Consider the following 17165-nt stretch of genomic DNA (forward strand, 5'->3'; position numbering starts at 1 on the left):
TTTTCCACCAGAAGAGATGAATAGACCAAAGTAGTGTCTGCCCTCTGCCTTCATAGGAGACTGCCAAGCAGTTCCAGCGCTGCAAGGACCAAGAACATCATTAGTCAAGTGGTGAATCCTAAAGGGAATCAGCACCAAGATGGCGCCTCACGCTAATGTAGAAGTGCCATGGTTGGTTCATACTAGAGAAAAAAGCTGTTCCTGAAAATACTCTCAAAATTTTGGGGCTCTGGCAACTGAAAGAGGGATCCTTTCTAATTGGGGATAACAGAGAAGGGAATGTTCAACCTTCAGCTTCACAAGATCGTGGCTGGCCGGAATGAATTGGCAGGTGTAGTGGAGGGAGTGGAGTGCCAACTCAACTGGCACCAGGACTATAGTGGCTCAGCCAGGATGGGCTGAATTCCAACTCTAATAGCCCTGAGGTAGCAGTGGTGTTGTTTGGTCAAGACCAGCGGTAGCAGAGTCCTGGATTGGCAAAAATACAACTATACTGAGTCAAGAAAACATGTAAAATGCTTCTTGTGAATTAGCAGAAATGTTTGGAGGAAGGTGATCCACAAGGAGTTGGGTTTCCCACGTGCGTAAGTCAGGGGGGACTTGGATATTCATGTTGATATGTGTACAGGCCAGTGAAGAATGGGGCATTTGGGTTGCTGGTTATTTTCTAATGGGCATAATGACAGAACAACTTGCTCATTTTTTAAAAAAGGAATTATTCATTTGGCTGTGTCCAGTCTTTGTTGCAGCATGCAGAATCTTTGCCGTGTCATATGGGATCTTTGGTTGTGGTGCATGGACTCTCTCGTTGTGTTGTGTGGGAGTTTAATTCCCTGACCAAGAATTGAACCTGCGTCCCCTGCATGGCAAGGCAAATTCTTTACTACTGGACCACCAGGTAAGTCCCAACAACCTGCTACTTAAAATACCAATTTCCAAGACTTCAGTAATAAGAGTGAAATTCAGATTCCTTCTCAACATAAAGTCTCTGTTTCTAAGAATGAGTTCTGGCTTCTAATACAAGATATCAGACTAAATGTCAATGTTCACTTTCTACTTTTCCCCAAAATACCATCATGATAACAAAAGAAGAACAGACAGGAATAACTGGACTTGAGAGAAAGGGGAAGAAGAAACATCAGCAGATGAGAAAGAATGATGAATTTCCGAAAGACAGGAAGCAAAAGGAATCATATTGAATGAGTCCTGGAGTTGGGCAGCTTAGTTCCTGAAGGAGCAGTGAGTGTAGAAACCATTCCCGCTGGGTGAGCCCAAGAGGGGCTCCAAGTACGGGGGCAGCAATACAGAGCAGGATTGAGCAAAAATGGTATGAAATAGAAGCAATTTATTGAAGGATTTTTTCTGGAAAATTTACACAAATGCATGCCTCCTCCTTCTCTCCCCATCCCCACAAATGTAAGGAAGGACCTTAGCCTCAGATTTAAATCAGGTGGTTGCTCTTGAAAGAAAACATTGCTTGGGGAGTTCTGGCGAGCTGAGTGTCTATGGGGACCCAGAGCTTTATTTTGCCTGATCAAGAGAGATGCTTTGCCAGCTCCTGGCCAAGCCACCCTGAAGAGAGGCTACCAGTCTACTTGCCCTAGAGACACATGCATTTCTTATGGTGAGCCCTTTCTTTTAGGGAAAGGCCTAGAGGGAAGGTAGATTACCCACATGTAGAAACTGTCCAGTGCCCACAAGCTTCTTTATTAGGATAAAGTATGAGGAAGGACAGGATAGGATGCCTAGAAATTATTCAGTGGCTTAAGAAACATGAAAATTCTTTTCACTAGAGTCCCTTGGCCAGCAAGGAGATCCAGCCAGTCCATCTTAAAGGAAATCAGTCCTGAGTGTTCATTGGAAGCACTGATGTTGAAGCTGAAACTCCAATACTTTGGCCACCTGATGCAAAGGGCTGACTCATTGGAAAAGACCCTGATATTGGGAAAGATTGAAGGCAGGAGGAGAAGGGGACGACAGAGGATGAGATGGTTGGATGGCATCACCGACTCAATGGACATGAGTTTAGGTAAACTCTGGGAGTTGGTGATGGACAGATAGGCCTGGCGTGCTGTGGTTCATGGGGTTGCAAAGAGTCGGACACGACTGAGCGACTGAACTGAACTGAACTGACCATGGCAGCCACCCATCCAGTCAGTGGATGGCTCTTCTGAATGCTTCTGGGAGGGTAGCTCAGACGTCATCCACCAGAGGTGTCCAGGGTCACTTCAGCCTGCAGAAAGAGGGACAGAGTTTAGGCAGGAGTCATGATCATGCTCTTGAAAGGACCCACCTGAAAGGGGCTGGTTACCTTGTATAGAACACTCCACTGCAAGCACATCATGAAAAGGTCTAGCTGTGAACCAGGAAGAAGAGCTGATGTTAGTGCACACACAGAACCTCGGCACAGATTCAACAAAGGACCAGACATTCAGTGCTAATCAGTGACACCAGAAAGAAGGAGTAAGGCAGAAAAAAGAGAACAACCGACCTCAATTCAGTGAACAGAAGAACCTTCAGAAATTCTATCTAGAGCTTTGAAAAGATATTGCATCTATTTAAAAAATGTATTAGGCTGCTGTGAAAAAGAGGAACCCAAAGGACAAAGAAGAATCATAACGTCTGATGACTCTGAATTTAAAAATTCAACAGATGGGTAGATGATAACATTGGTTGTTGGTTTTGAATTTATTAGACAAACTTACAGAAAAGCCCAAATTTAAGTATAGTTGAAGAACTGAATATAAAAGTTGTGGATTCTGTAGGTAGAGGCAGAAAGGTGGATGGACAGATAGGGTTCCCATTTCCTCAGATCACAAGGTAGAAGGTCAGGACATACAGTCTAAAGTTAGTAGATTCCGCCCCCTCCCAACAGAGGATTAGTTATGTTACTTTAATTGATTAAATGAACTAATAGAACTGGAAATAAACCTGTGAGATTGAGGGTGGGATGAAGAGAGAGAGTAAAGAGTAATTCAGCTGAGCTTTCAGATCTGTTACTCAATACAGCTTAAAGCTGACAAGTCAAGAAAGACAGGTATAAGCAACATAACCAGACATGTGGAGGTAATCACTAGAAAAAGATCAAAGAGAGAAGTGGTTAAGCGTGGTTACCTTTGGTGAATAGAACTAAACTACAAGGAGGTGGATGGTTTTGCTTTTACTTTTGTATCCTTGGTTGTTTTCATTTTCATTATCATTTTTCTTGCATTGAAGAAGTTTTGGAACGACACAAACTGCTACAGTGGTTATTCTGGTGAGTTGGAGTGAGGGATATTGGTGGAGGGGTAGAAAAATTTAATATTTTTCTTTCCTTCTTCTTTAGATTATATTTTTACAATAGCAATTATTAGCTTTGTATTAAAATACCTTATTACAATTTAAAATATCACCTTCCCCCATATTTCAGTTGATTTAGGAGAAGAAAAGACCTTTTTCAACTGTAAAGAGCCTCAGTGCACTCATCAGAAAGCTGTAGGAGGTCTATCCAAAATTCTGTTCTGGAAACTCTGAACTTCAACTTCACCACTAACTGCATCTATTTTTGGATAGAATAGTTCTCAAAGGATGATGTGTCTCACTTCCTTGTAGGCACACTTTACAACTTTAATTGATTGGGTTTTTTTCAGTGATTTATATTTTATTGTTAAATGAATGAAGTTTCACCATGCTTTTCAAGATACATATTTCAAAAATATCTGGTTCTTTTTATTTTTAAAAAATAATTGGTTAGCTTTTCCAACATAACTTATTGCATTATTATGTCCTTTTAAAGGCTCTATAGGTGTACACTGTCCTTTTCAGGAGCTATCCCCCAAAGACATTTGGTACAAGATTTTTAAAGAATTATATTTAAAGCACCACATCACTAATTTTTCAACATTGTTAACTTTTAACAATTTATTTAAAGCTGTGATGTGTAAGAGTCCAATTGAATGCCAGAGGGCTAGCTTTTATGGTTCTTGTTTTAATAATCATATGGTAATGTTTTTATTAATACCATTTTGTAACCAAAGCTATGACTTTGACAGATTTAATTTAATGACCATATAACTTCCAAAGATTTCAGGACCTACCTTAGGCCAGACAAGATTGGAGGGTTCAGAAACGAGAAGCCACAGGAAGAAAAAACACATTTGTTCACATAAAAATGTTTCTTCCTTGCTATGTTATTTCTATTTAATAGCTGTCAAAATTTGATGAGATCACGTGACTCTCCTGTTTACTATACCAGAAGTCCTCTGAGAGCCAGGGCCTGCTAATTCCCCTGGTGCTGGCACTGAGGATGTTCAATAAATATTTGTTCAATGAATACATCTGTATACAAATGAATGGATGAATGAATGAGTCACAAATAGACTTCAGTTTTCAAAGTCTCTATCCGGTTCTCATGCAGAAGCCCACACCACCTCTCCTATAATAGCCACAAGATTACCAAAGTGAAATCTTAAAAATTTAAGGACTCCAAAGCCATAGATTGACCCTGGAAGACTTATTTTCCAGTTCTGACCAAACGAAGCCATAGGGACAGCCTCACCTCCTCCATGACTGGCATTTATGCCAAATAGATTTCACATGCTCGACAGTCCATTCTTAAGTGTGTGAATTTATTTCAAAGTTTAGACTGTAAGTAGGGCACCATGGAAACCGTAAAAATGAAGATACGGTGATTTACAGGAAGATGTGTGTTTAAATCAGAATATCTCCTTAGGTGAAAACATATCACCATCCAAACAGATTTTATCAAGGGGCAGATTCAGAGGTAATGATGGGCTGACTGGTGTGAGAGATAAACTTGAGTAATGGCTGGCGGGTCTATTGAATTTGGACATTCATGAGGATTTCCTCCCAGCAATTCCTTCTAGAACATGCCCCAAAGGGAAAACAGTTCTACCAGCATGATATCTCTGAATCTCTGCAGCTTTGTGATGAAGTTTTTAAGAGAGCAATACTAAAATCAGCTCGGCTCCTCTGTAATCCCCATTTCCCCAGCACCATCACAGACCCCTCCTACCAAGGATGGAAATGGAAATCATTTATCCCAGGGCCCCTGGACTCCGTGACAGAATTGAAGACCCCTTTTCCCACAGTTTGAAGGGCAGAGAGGGTGTCCTGGAGCTTCAGACTTCCCATGGGGCCCCTTCTTTGGGTGTCTGATGAGAATATGGCAACATGGGTCTTGCTCTGCCAAGGACCCCTTGATTTATTTGTCTTCCATAACCTGGAAGCCTGTTGGTGATATACCTTGGAAAGAAACACTAACTCTGCAATAAGCATTTTAGTTGTATTCTAACCCCTTCCTCACCATCCCATCTCTCAGTTAATTGCTGGGGGGAATCTGACAAGTTTGCCTCTGCACAGAGGCTCCTTGGCAGGGCTCCAGTAGCTGCAGTAGGGCACACCCTTAAATGTAATGTAGTCAAAGTGCTATTAAATTAATTACAGCATTTATCATAGGCCTATTTACAAGGTAAAGTCATGCAACATAAAACATTAAAGAAACATGATTACACAGAAATGGAAGGAAGAGCACTGGGTATCAAATATGAAGCACTTTTTAAAAAACTTTTTAAAAAAATATGTATTTCCTTGGCTGCATTCTGAGTGGGATCTTCATCATGTCATGCTCAATCTATTGTTGTGACACACTCTCTAGTTGTGACATTGCCCCGAGGCATGTGGGATCTTAGTTTCCCAACCAGGGATCAAACCCACATCCTCGGCACTGGAAGGCAGATTCTCACCCACTGGACCACTAGGGAAGTGCCTAAATATGAAGTACTTGATTAATCAGTTGGCTCTGAGAATGGGTTAGTTAGATTTATTCAGATGAACAGAGTTGGAGCCTACCTCCTTGGGGAAAATTAGGTGTCTTGGCATCTACGGGCTTGCTAGTTCTTTATTTTCTCTTCATTTTAGCAATAAAAGCAAATACATTTTTTTTTTCTCTAAAGGAATAGAGCCTTCCTGTGGAATCACTGTAGTCGTCTCTCTCCAAATCAACATGAATGATATTTCTAAGTGTTAATAGCTGTGATAGGATCTTTGTGCATAGACTAGATACCAATCTGGTTATCCTTTAAACGAAAGGAACCGCTACTGGCTACTTTGCAGTATTTCCTGTACACAACTTCCAACGTGCAGGGTTTGTTTAGAATGATGAGAACTTTTGCTGCACCATTCACTCCCTTATTCATATCTCCAAATCATTCAGAATAAGATGTTTAGGCTCTATTAATAAAATTCTGGTTCTGGGATTGGTTCTCTGGAACCAGGAACCAGAGATCAAATTGCCAACATCTGTTAGATCATAGAAAAAGCAAGAGAATTCCAGAAAAAAACATCTACTTCTGCTTTATTGATTATGCCAAAGACTTTAACTGTATAGATCACAACAAACTGTGGAAAATTCTTCAAGAGATGGGAATACCAGACCACCTCACCTGCCTCCTGAGAAATCTGTATGCAGGTCAAGAAGCAAGTTAGAACTGGACATGGAACAACAGACTGGTTCCAAATAGGGGAAGGAGTATGTCAAAGCTATATATTTTCACCCTGCTTATTTAGCTTATATGCAGAGTATACCATGCAAAACGCTGGGCTGGATGAAGCACAAGCTGGAATCAAGATTGCCAGAAGAATTATCAATGACCTAAGTTACACAGATGACACCACCCTTAGGGCAGAAAGTGAAGAGGAACTGAAGAGCCTCTTGATGAAAGTGAAAGAGGAGAGTGAAAAAACTAGCTTAAAACTCAACATTCAAAAGACTAAGACCATGGCATTTGGTCCCATCACTGCATGGCAAATAGATGGGGAAACAGTGGAAACAGTGAGAGACTATTTTATTGGGTTCCAAAATCAGTGCAGATGGGGTGACTGCAGCCATGAAATTAAAAGACGCTTTCTCCTTGGAAGAAAAGCTATGACCAACTTAGACAGCATATTAAAAAGCAGAGACATTACTTTGCCAGCAAAGGTCCATCTAGTCAAAGCTATGGTTTTTCAAGTAGTCATGTATGGATGTGAGAGTTGGACTATAAAGAAAGCTGAGCACTGATGCTTTTGAACTGTGGAGTTGGAGAAGACTCTTGAGAGTCCCTTGGACTGCAAGGAGATCCAACCAGTCAATCCTCAAAGAAATCAGTCCTGAATATTCATTGGAAGGACTGATGCTGAAACTGAAATGCCAATACTTTGGCCACCTGATGCAAAGAACTAACTCGTTTGAAAAGACCCTGATGCTGGGAAAGATTGAAGGCAGGAGGAGAAGGGGGTGACAGCAGATGAGACGGTTGGATGGCATCACCGACTGGATGGATATGAGTTTGAGCAAGCTCCAGTTGTTAGTGATGGACTAACATCTAACTAACGCCAGGGAAACCTGGCGTGCTGCAGTCCATGGAGTCTCCAAGAGTCAGACACGATTGAATGACTGAACTGAACTGAATACAATTCACCCATAGAGGGTCTCCTTCCGTTTTTGTCTTTTCAAGTGTGTTTCCAGTTGGACACCCTCCCATTTTGACCCCATTCAGTCATTCACTCAAAGAAAAGCAACTTCATTCTTCCAGTTGCTCAAGCTCCAAATTGGGAGTTATCCTAATATTCTCTCTTTTTCTTCATATTCCACGTCAAATCCTTTAGGTAACCCTATTGGGTCTACCTTCAGAATATACTCAAAAACATTTGGGTTAGTTAACTTCCCAGAACTTCAGTTTTCCCATCTGCAGTATTGGGGTAACATTGTTAACACCCACCCCTGTCCCCACTGGGAAGATTAAATGACAGTGCAATATTGCAGGATGGTGAGTGTTCATTAAATAGTTAACACTCAGACTAGTACCATTACTAGTCTTCCACCACTAAAGCTGTGTGGTATATGTCATACTTTTGTGGGATGCTGAACAATTCAGAGGAATAATAAGAAAGAGACATCAAGAAAGCATCACCTAATGAAAGAAAATCTTGTTAACATGAAAACAAAGCCAATGCTATTTGAAGTTGGAACATAAAGTTAGCCGAAAGAAACACTGATATTCTTAAAAAGACAAACAAAACAGTAAAAAAATGATGTTGGCAGCCAAGTACTTTAATGTCCTAGCCAGAGATTTTCATGGAAAAGCCAAAAATCTATGAATTTTGACAAACTATTATATTTTAAAAGACTATATTCAAAATCTGAACACCTCTCATCACCTGAATTTTTTGAGTTATTCTTGGAAAATTCTATTTCTCCATATTTCCCAAATTTTTTATAAAGAATATATGTAACTATTGGCTTCCCAGGTGGCTCAGTGGTAAAGAATCCACCTGCCAATGCAGGAGACGCAGGAGACCCGGATTCAATGCCTGGGATAGGAAAATCCCCTGAGGGAGGAAATACCAAACCACTCCATATTCTTGCATGGAGAATCCCATGAACAGAGGAGCCAGGTGGCCTGCCTATAGTCCATAGGGTTGCAAAGAATTGGACATGACTGAGTGACTGAACACACATATGCAATTTTTACAATCAGAAAAATAATATTTTTAAAATACTTGCTTTGATGAAAAGGTCATGGCAGCCCTATATTTTTTAGTTAACCAAGATTCTAATAAAAGAATAAACAACTTCAGATTTAGCCTAATTTGCATGTATTATATTAAGTTCTTGATGGTTACAAGTTTTTATTTTTAAATTATATAGGGACTTATTACCTTCTGTTTATTAGTAACATGATTTTTTAAAATTCCTTTCTATATATATATATATATATATATGTATATATAATTAAAACTACACATGCAATTGAATCTTTATAAAACAGGTAAATTTGAGGGGCAAATTCTAAATTCAAAGCTTATAAGTTAAGGCAGTCTTCACCCAAGAAAATAAAATCTCAGTTTACTTGTAATTTTTAAGGTGAATGAAAAATATCAACTTTTAAGAACTAGCAATGTAAACACTTATTTTTTTTTAATGAAACTTATCTGTACACATACTTAATGTTATATGGGTTTCTGAGGGTGGGGGTGAAGGTGATGTGGTGGGGGCTGGTTTTATAGTGTAGTTTGTTGTTTGGTTTCGGCTGGTAAGCTATATTATTAAATATGTTTATAAAAGTTTGGAGTATATAAAACTAATAAAATAATCTTCAGTGTGCCTTTCCCATAGACTTGCCTTTGAAGTACAGTGTTGTGGTTTAGGTAGTTTCAAGGCTATATTTATTCTATAATTTTAAAATATAAGAGTTAATAACTTAATAGTAGCAACTTGAACTGTAATTTTAATTGTGAAACTGTTCTTCCTCTTGACATCACAATTCAATATAGTTAGGGTTTAAAAATCAGGCCACAAACAAGGGCAAGTGCACTCAGATTCTATTCTCAGATACTATTTCATGGCAAATGATTTCCATACTCTTTACCCTTTGTCATTAAAGCCCCCATCAGGTAGACCAGTAGCCTGAACTTTGCTGGCAACTATCCCAATGAAACAGCATCAACCCTATGTGTGCTTGGAACATTGGGTGCTTGCAATTGTGTAGGGGTGAGAGAAGAAATACCCATTCTCGAAGTTCAAAAACACGTATTGATCTCCCACTCTGTGCCAGGAACGGTGCTGGTTGTTTCTACCCACATTAAGTCATTCAATACCTGTATCAAATCCAGGAGCAAGGAGTTGAGACCGCCACATTCCACAAAGAGACAAAGTGAAAGCGTTAGTCGTTCAGTCGTGTTCGACTCTTTGTGACTCAATGGACTATAGCTTGCCAGGCTTCTTTGTCCATGGAATTCTCCAGGCAAGAATTCTGGATGGGTAGCCATTCCCTTCTCCATAGGATCTTCCTGACCCAGAGATCAAACCTGGGTCTCCTGCATTGCAGACAGAATCTTTCCCATCTGAGCCAGCAGGGAAGCCCAGAGGGAAAATGGAGTGGCAATATCAGGGTTTGAACTCCAGTTGTCTGATTCTAAGCCCACTGTACACCATTCAAAAGCCGGGGTGAAAATGAATTTGGGAAAAGGAGGCGGTGTAACGAAAATATAAGCCATGTTCCAACAGAACACACTGCAGACAGGATATCCTATCATTCTGAAAATAGGAAAGCAAAATAAATTGAGGTCTTGCAGACTTGTCTGCAAGGATGCTGGTAACTTAGGCCGTTACACTGTTCTGCTCCCAGCTCTCTTTTGGTTATCGGCAGGGCACCAAGAAGACAGAATCAGGCAGGCGAGGACTCTTCTCTGAATGGCAGCCCACCCTCAAGACCACCGCTGAGAAGGTAAGGCCTGTTTCAGACTTGAAAGCCTTGTGCCACCCATGTAGGTGGGAGGGATGGGGAAGTCTGTGGCTTCGGTGGTCCAGATGTCAGGGTAAGTTTATGCACAGGATCAAACTCTAAGGAGCAGAAATGTGATGCCCAGCTGATCATTTTGAGGATGTTAGAGTAGATTCAATTTCTTTCTTTCAACAAGGGTCCTGGAGCTGTCAGTAGGCATTTTCTTGGCAGAACTTACAAATGTTACACATGCTAAATCGCTTCCTTTGTGTCTGACTCTTTTCAGTCCTATGGACTGTAACCCACCAGGCTCCTCTGTCCATGGAATTCTCCAGGCAAGAATACTGGAGTGGGTTGCCATGCCCTTCTCCAGGGGAATCTTCCCGACCCAGGGACTGAACCCACATCTCTTGTGCCTCCTGCACTGGCAGGCGGGTTCTTTATCATTAGTGCCACCTGAACTATAAATGGTAGAAAATGGCCTTTTATTCAACCAGTGAATAAAAGAAAGGTCCTGATGAGACTGATGCTGTGTCTATTGTAAGGATATTGTCCAATGCCCTGCACAGAAAATTTTCCTAACTAGAAAACACATTTGTAAGTATCAAAGTATGAACATACCTCTTGGCATCTGGTACACATCCTCCAGAACCTTCTTCCCATATATCCTGCCACGCATACCCTCCCCTAGTCCCTACTAGCCCCCAAATTTCTTCCCCTCCAACATATAGAAATGGACAACAAAATTACTGTTCAATGTCTCACCCTAGAGGGACTTGCTTTCTCTATTACATTAAAATAAGTAGATATTAGTTAACATCTTCCTGGGACTCTCAATAAATTCTCTTTCTGTTGCTTAAAATCTAAATCCCAAATGCATCCTTTTCCTATTTTATGATGCTTAGAAATAAGGACTGCTAGCCATTTTCTTCTGCTGAAAAGCTGTTTGAATGTGGCCGCTCTGATTTATAAGATCTGTGGAGATTTGGAGACTTCTTTGAAAGAAAAACTGCAACTTGACACAAAATATTATGAATTTACTGACCAGAAATACCTGATGAGTCTCCATGTTTTATATGCACTTACAAATATAGGCAGATACACATATTATAGGTACACATTTCTACCACAATCACTGGATTACAGAGTTTAAATGAGAGATTTAAAAAAAAAAATGGTCTGTGAGAATCAAGAAATTAATACATATTTATTCATCTCAGATGATTAAAATTTTTCTTTATTTCATCCTTATTTATTTATTTTGGCTGCACTAGGTCTTCATTACTGTGCACAGGCTTTCTCTAATTGCAGTGACCAGGGGCTACTCTTCGTTGTGGCGCGCAGTCTTCTCATTGCATTGGCTTCTCTTGTGGATCATGGGCTCTAGGGCACGCTGGCTTCAGGAGTTGCAGTTCGAAGGCTCTAGAGCAGAGGCTCAGTAGTTGTGGCTCCAGGGCTCTAGAACCTGGGTTCAGTAGTTATGGCGTATAGGCTTAGTTGCTCCGAGGCATGCGGGATCCTCTGGGACCAGGAATGGAACCCCTGTCCCCTGCATTGGCAGGCAGATTCTTATCCACTGCACCACCAGGGAAATCCTAAATGATGTTTAAAAAGTAAACTTTTGCTTTATACATATCCTAGAGAAAGAAAAACCGAGATGCCTCTACAGTCCAGTCACAGAAAGCAGAAGGCACTGGGGATGCCAAATGAAGTGTACCTTTTTGATAGCTCTGTACTTCTAGTGACTCTACTGTTTGAAATACTATTTTTAAATCAACTTTTATAAAAATGTAGATTTTTTTTTTTTTAAGTTATGTTGTTAGCACATGAGATACTTCGTTGTTGTCTTTTGTGGAAAGGGCAAATAACCACTAGTAGAATGTTTCAGAAGCTGGATTGAAATGGGGGGAAATAGAAGTATTTGAAGATTATTCTTGGTTCCCGGGAGAGATTCTCTGACATTCACACATGTCAGCCACTATGGCTCAGAAGCCTTACTGTGTGGAGAAAAATTACTTCATGTCTTCTCCTTTCTTGATGTCATCAGCACATTCTTGACTTCCTGAAACCAGGAGTCATGATACGGCCGTGACACCCGTAGAATCAGCTGCATCAGGTAACAATACTCAGGCTTTCTGGTGATGACATCAAGATGGTGTTGCTCAGAAGAACCAGGATTCCTGTTTGTAGTTTGTGAATCATCTCATTTATAATCCTGGAGTTTTTAGTTCCTTTCCTCCATGTCAGAGTTGACCTGTGAAAATCTCTTAAATGCCTCATGTGAAATAATCATCCTTTTTGAAAATTTTTTCTGTTTATTGTAACAACAGACTTTGTTGACTTTTTGGAGAGGGGAGTTTGAAAGTTGTAAGATGTTATGGAATGTCACCCATGTCCTGCTGGAAATAACTATTTTTGAAAGTCTCTTATAAAGCTGGATACAAGTTAGACTCGTGGTAGGGGAGTGATCATTTCCTACTCAAAAGTCATAAAGCTACTCTTTACTGCCTTTAAAAAGTTTTATAGTTTGCTTTTCACATTGTCTTTAGTCCTCTCTGAACTGATTTTTAAAAAAACATGAGATAGTAATTCAGTATGTTTTTTTCCATATGGTAAGTGGTTGTTCCAACACCATTTTCTTAAAAGTTCATCCTTTCCCCAATGATCTATAACACTGACTGTTTTCATAAATCAACTTTCTTTGTGTGGAGGGGTGGGGGAGTCTGTTGATGGTTTCTGTTCTGACTCACTGGTCAAGTTGTCTAACCTTGTGGCAGTACCATACAATCCTGAGTACTACCACTTTAGAAAAAGGTCTTGATATCTCAGGACAATTCCACCTCCACCTTCAACATCAACAAACTTTTCTTCCTTGGAGTATCTTGGCTATTCTTAGCTAATTACTTTTCTATACAACTTCTAGAATTAGATTGACAAGTTCCAAATCAAGCAGATGAAAAGTTGAAATTTTTATTGGATTTGTATTGAATTTATAGATTAATATTGAGTCTTCCAATTCATGAACATGCTATAATTCTCCATTTATTTAGGCTTTTAAAATATCTTTCAATAAAGTTTTATAATTTTCTCCAAAAAAAAAAAAAAAAAGTTAAGGCGAAAATAGAATAGACTGTATTGGAGTTTAACCAACAATTTAAAAGTAATCAGGGGACTTCCATGGCAGTCCAGTGTTTAAGACTTCATTTCCCAGTGCAGCGGGTGTGGGTTCAATCCCTGGTTGGGGAACCTGCATGCGTCGTAGCCAAAAAAACCAAAGCATAAAACAGAAGCAATATTTGTAACAAACTCATTAAAGACTTTAAAAATGGTCCACATCAAAAAAAGAAAAACTTTAAAAAATAAAAGTAATTGGAATGAAGATAATTAAGAGTGTTATTATGCAGATATGCAATAAAACAGCATTTGCTTTGGTGACTCATAATAACATTAGGCATTTGAACTGAAACCAGTGAAACGTTATGTGATGGGAAAACAATTGATCTTGGTTTTTATGTACACATTTCATTGCCTGAAGTTTCTTCTTGTTAAATAAAGTTCCGTACGCCTCTTAAATAGTTTATGTTGCATCTTGGCAAATTAATAGTTTAATTATTCACAAAAGTAATATGGCTTACTGAATAGTTCTATGTAATTTTAGCCTTATTAACACAAAATATAACAATATATTTAAGAAAAATAGGTAAGAATCATAAGTAAATCTTCTGATATTGTTGGACTATGTTTGACTTTTTAAATTGATTTATAGGGACGTCTCTGGTGGTCCAGTGGTTAAGAATCTGCCTTCCAATGCAGGGAATGTAGGTTTGATCCCTGGTCTTGGAATTAATATCCAACATGCCTCAGAGCAACAAAGTCTATGAGCCACAAATACTGAGTTGGTGCACCACAATGAAGACCCAGCGCAATGAAAAATAAATAAACAATTGAAAAATAAAATTAACTATAACCATATAATTTCCTTTTTCCTGCAGCTTTTTCTATAAGAACTCTGTTTGGTTTTTTCTGTTTAACTCAACTTAATTTTCATCAAATCACCACATTATCAGTCCATGGGGTCGGAAAAAAGTCAGACATGACTTAGCAACTAAACAAGAAATATATTAGAAATAAAGAAATACTAGAAATAATAGAATTTTGTGCTATATAGGGACTTAGTAATCATGATGTGGTAATTGAGGGTGGATTTTACTAAAGACTGAAAAAACAAATCTTTTCCTTCTAACAACTGATTGTATATATCCCAGTTTCTTAACAATAGCTTATTAAGTATTTAAGAAAATAGGTATTATAACATTGCTATAGAAGGTCAGAGAATATTCTAAAGGATCAAAGTAATACATCAAGAGGCAATTTGAGAAAAGCCACATTCTTCTGCATTCGTGTGTGTGTGAAAATACAACTGCAATAAAAATATTTGATGATTTCCTGTAACTAGTAACTAATAATTAATCAGAACTGACTTTTCTAGATGGACAGCTTTTTCATACTAAAAGAAAGCAACATCATTTACTTAAATATTGATTATGATCTCGGGTCTCTGCCCCAAATGCTGATTATTAATATGATATGAAATAGTTGAGCCTGAATAGCCTGTTCATTTACTGAGTGAACAGACAGAGGAAACTTCTAGAAACTAGTTAAGTCTGATGGACCACATTCTGTGGTCAAAGGAAAAGGAGAAGTTAGGTAGTTTTTCTAGGCAATTTACGCAAAAGTGATTGTGGATCAGAGGAAAGAGGGCACAGGAGAGAAGAGCAGAGTGCTAAGAGGAGGGAACGTAATCTGGATGATTTATGACCCTGCTCCTACTGCTTCAACTTTGGAAACCTGGCTCTACTATGGCAAATGGGCAGCACGTTAAATATCCTTTTAGAGTCTAGGCCCACTGTGGTTTCCATCAAATTCCACAGCCTTTGGGGAAGGGACATTCATTCAGGGGGTTCAACCCAGTGTGCGCCATTATCCAGACTCATTCATTCTAGATTTCATGCCTAGGAGATATTTAGTCAATATTTGCTCAGTAGCCTTTCAGTTATACTGTGAGAGCCACCTATCAGAAAATCTTTAAGCCAGGAACAGCTGATCCCAGCCAGTTTTCATGGCACTTCTGTCTATTTGTTAATGGAAGCATGGCCATTGTCTGATCGTGTATTGATTGTGGATGAATGCCCATTGTCTAGCTCAGTGCCAAGCACAAAAAAGGAGCTTGATACATATTTGCTGAAGAAATGAAAGAATGAATATCACTCACACTCACATATACTCACCCTTCTCCTCATCCTCCTCTGTTTCCATGCCTCAGAGCCAGTAGCAAGGGGCAGTGTTCTCTTTGGGACACAGATTTTTGGCTCAGACATGTCTTCAGACTGAACACCCATCGTGAATCCATTATCTCAGGACCACAAGTCTACAGTAGCAGCTCTTTGTGTGAACAACTGAATCCATATTCTTCTAACTGTTAATAGATGATCGTGTATTACTACATTTTCCACTCTGTTATATATAATAATGGTGACTTAATTTAAGGGGGTTTTAAGAAGCCACTCAGACATAGTTGCTTTTCCACTTCTCCTTCTTCACCGAATAGTCATTATCCTTCTCCCTCACTGTCTTTGCCACCTAAACTGGGGGCTCCTGGTGAAAACAGTATTTTTTTAAAGTTATATTTTAGTCATCTTTGTAAACTCCCAACACAGCTTTTGGTCTGTCAGGAGATAATCTTAAGAAACCACTTCCTGAAAGGTTGTGACGTATCTGGCATATCACAGCCAGTCTCCAATCCACAATCCAGACAATGGGGAGAACTGAGGACCCTCCTTTCCATTTAAGACCACTGAGACTCAGAGGGTGTAAGTAATTTGTCCAGGGTCCAGCAGATAAATGTATGAGCTTGGACCACCATCCAGATCTATGCAACTCCAAAGCCCTGGTTTTTCCCATTGCACGGGACAGCCACCCCTATAACATGGATGCGTGTTTCTAAGATGTTGCATTCTAGGCACTTAGGGGGAAGAAATGGTATTATAATGTGGCCTGAAATGGTCGACTCTGGCGCCTGTGGCTTCACTTCCATCCATTAGACCTCAGAGCAGAAGTGGAGACCACCTCTCAGGATGTCAGTGACTCCTATCTACAGACAGTTGTGTAGACCCAAAGACAGTGAGAAGCTGGGTCCTAAGGATGTCACTTTGGAAACACTCTGGTTCCCTAATCTCTTTCCTTGCTTCTTTCCTACCCTGGCAATCAGTGCCCATCATCTTAAGTGACCCCAGTATATCATTAATTTCTGAAATCTTTAGGGTCCTCACTAGAAATCACAGAAATTATTTGAGTTGGAAGAAGGAAGGTTCTCAATCAGATTCTGTAAAGGACAAGTTTGGAAATGTGTCATTTTCACAAGCATCCCTAATCATGGCACTAATCCACTTCCCTTCTATCTTCTGAAGGAGTTCATTCCTCTGCAAGGCAGGGGCTTCTAAAGCAAACTAATATTCTCCATTTCATCACTGTTGAAAATGATACTCTGTCGCTTCTTGGCCTTTTGGCTAAGATCAAGTGAAAATAATATTCTGACAAGTACTCTTGACCATTCACTTTTGCCATCTCTGACTATTCCCTTTGGACAGGTTCATAAATGGTAAGACAATGTAAAAGGCATGGACATTTGCTTTATTAAAATGTTTAAAAATATGCATTATTTCCAGATTGTTCTCTTAAAAAACTGAAATAGTTTATAGGCTTGCAAATATTTAGTGAGTGTTCTTTTTTCACTATGTCTTCACTAACATTAACATTTTAAATGTTTAAGGTATCAAGTAAACAAATATTTTCTTTGTTGAATTTCTTTGTTTATGGGTAGACTGAACACTTTAAGAAATT

The sequence above is a fragment of the Cervus elaphus genome, chromosome 30 (genome assembly GCF_910594005.1).
Source record: "Cervus elaphus chromosome 30, mCerEla1.1, whole genome shotgun sequence".
In the NCBI taxonomy this organism is placed as follows: domain Eukaryota; kingdom Metazoa; phylum Chordata; class Mammalia; order Artiodactyla; family Cervidae; genus Cervus; species Cervus elaphus.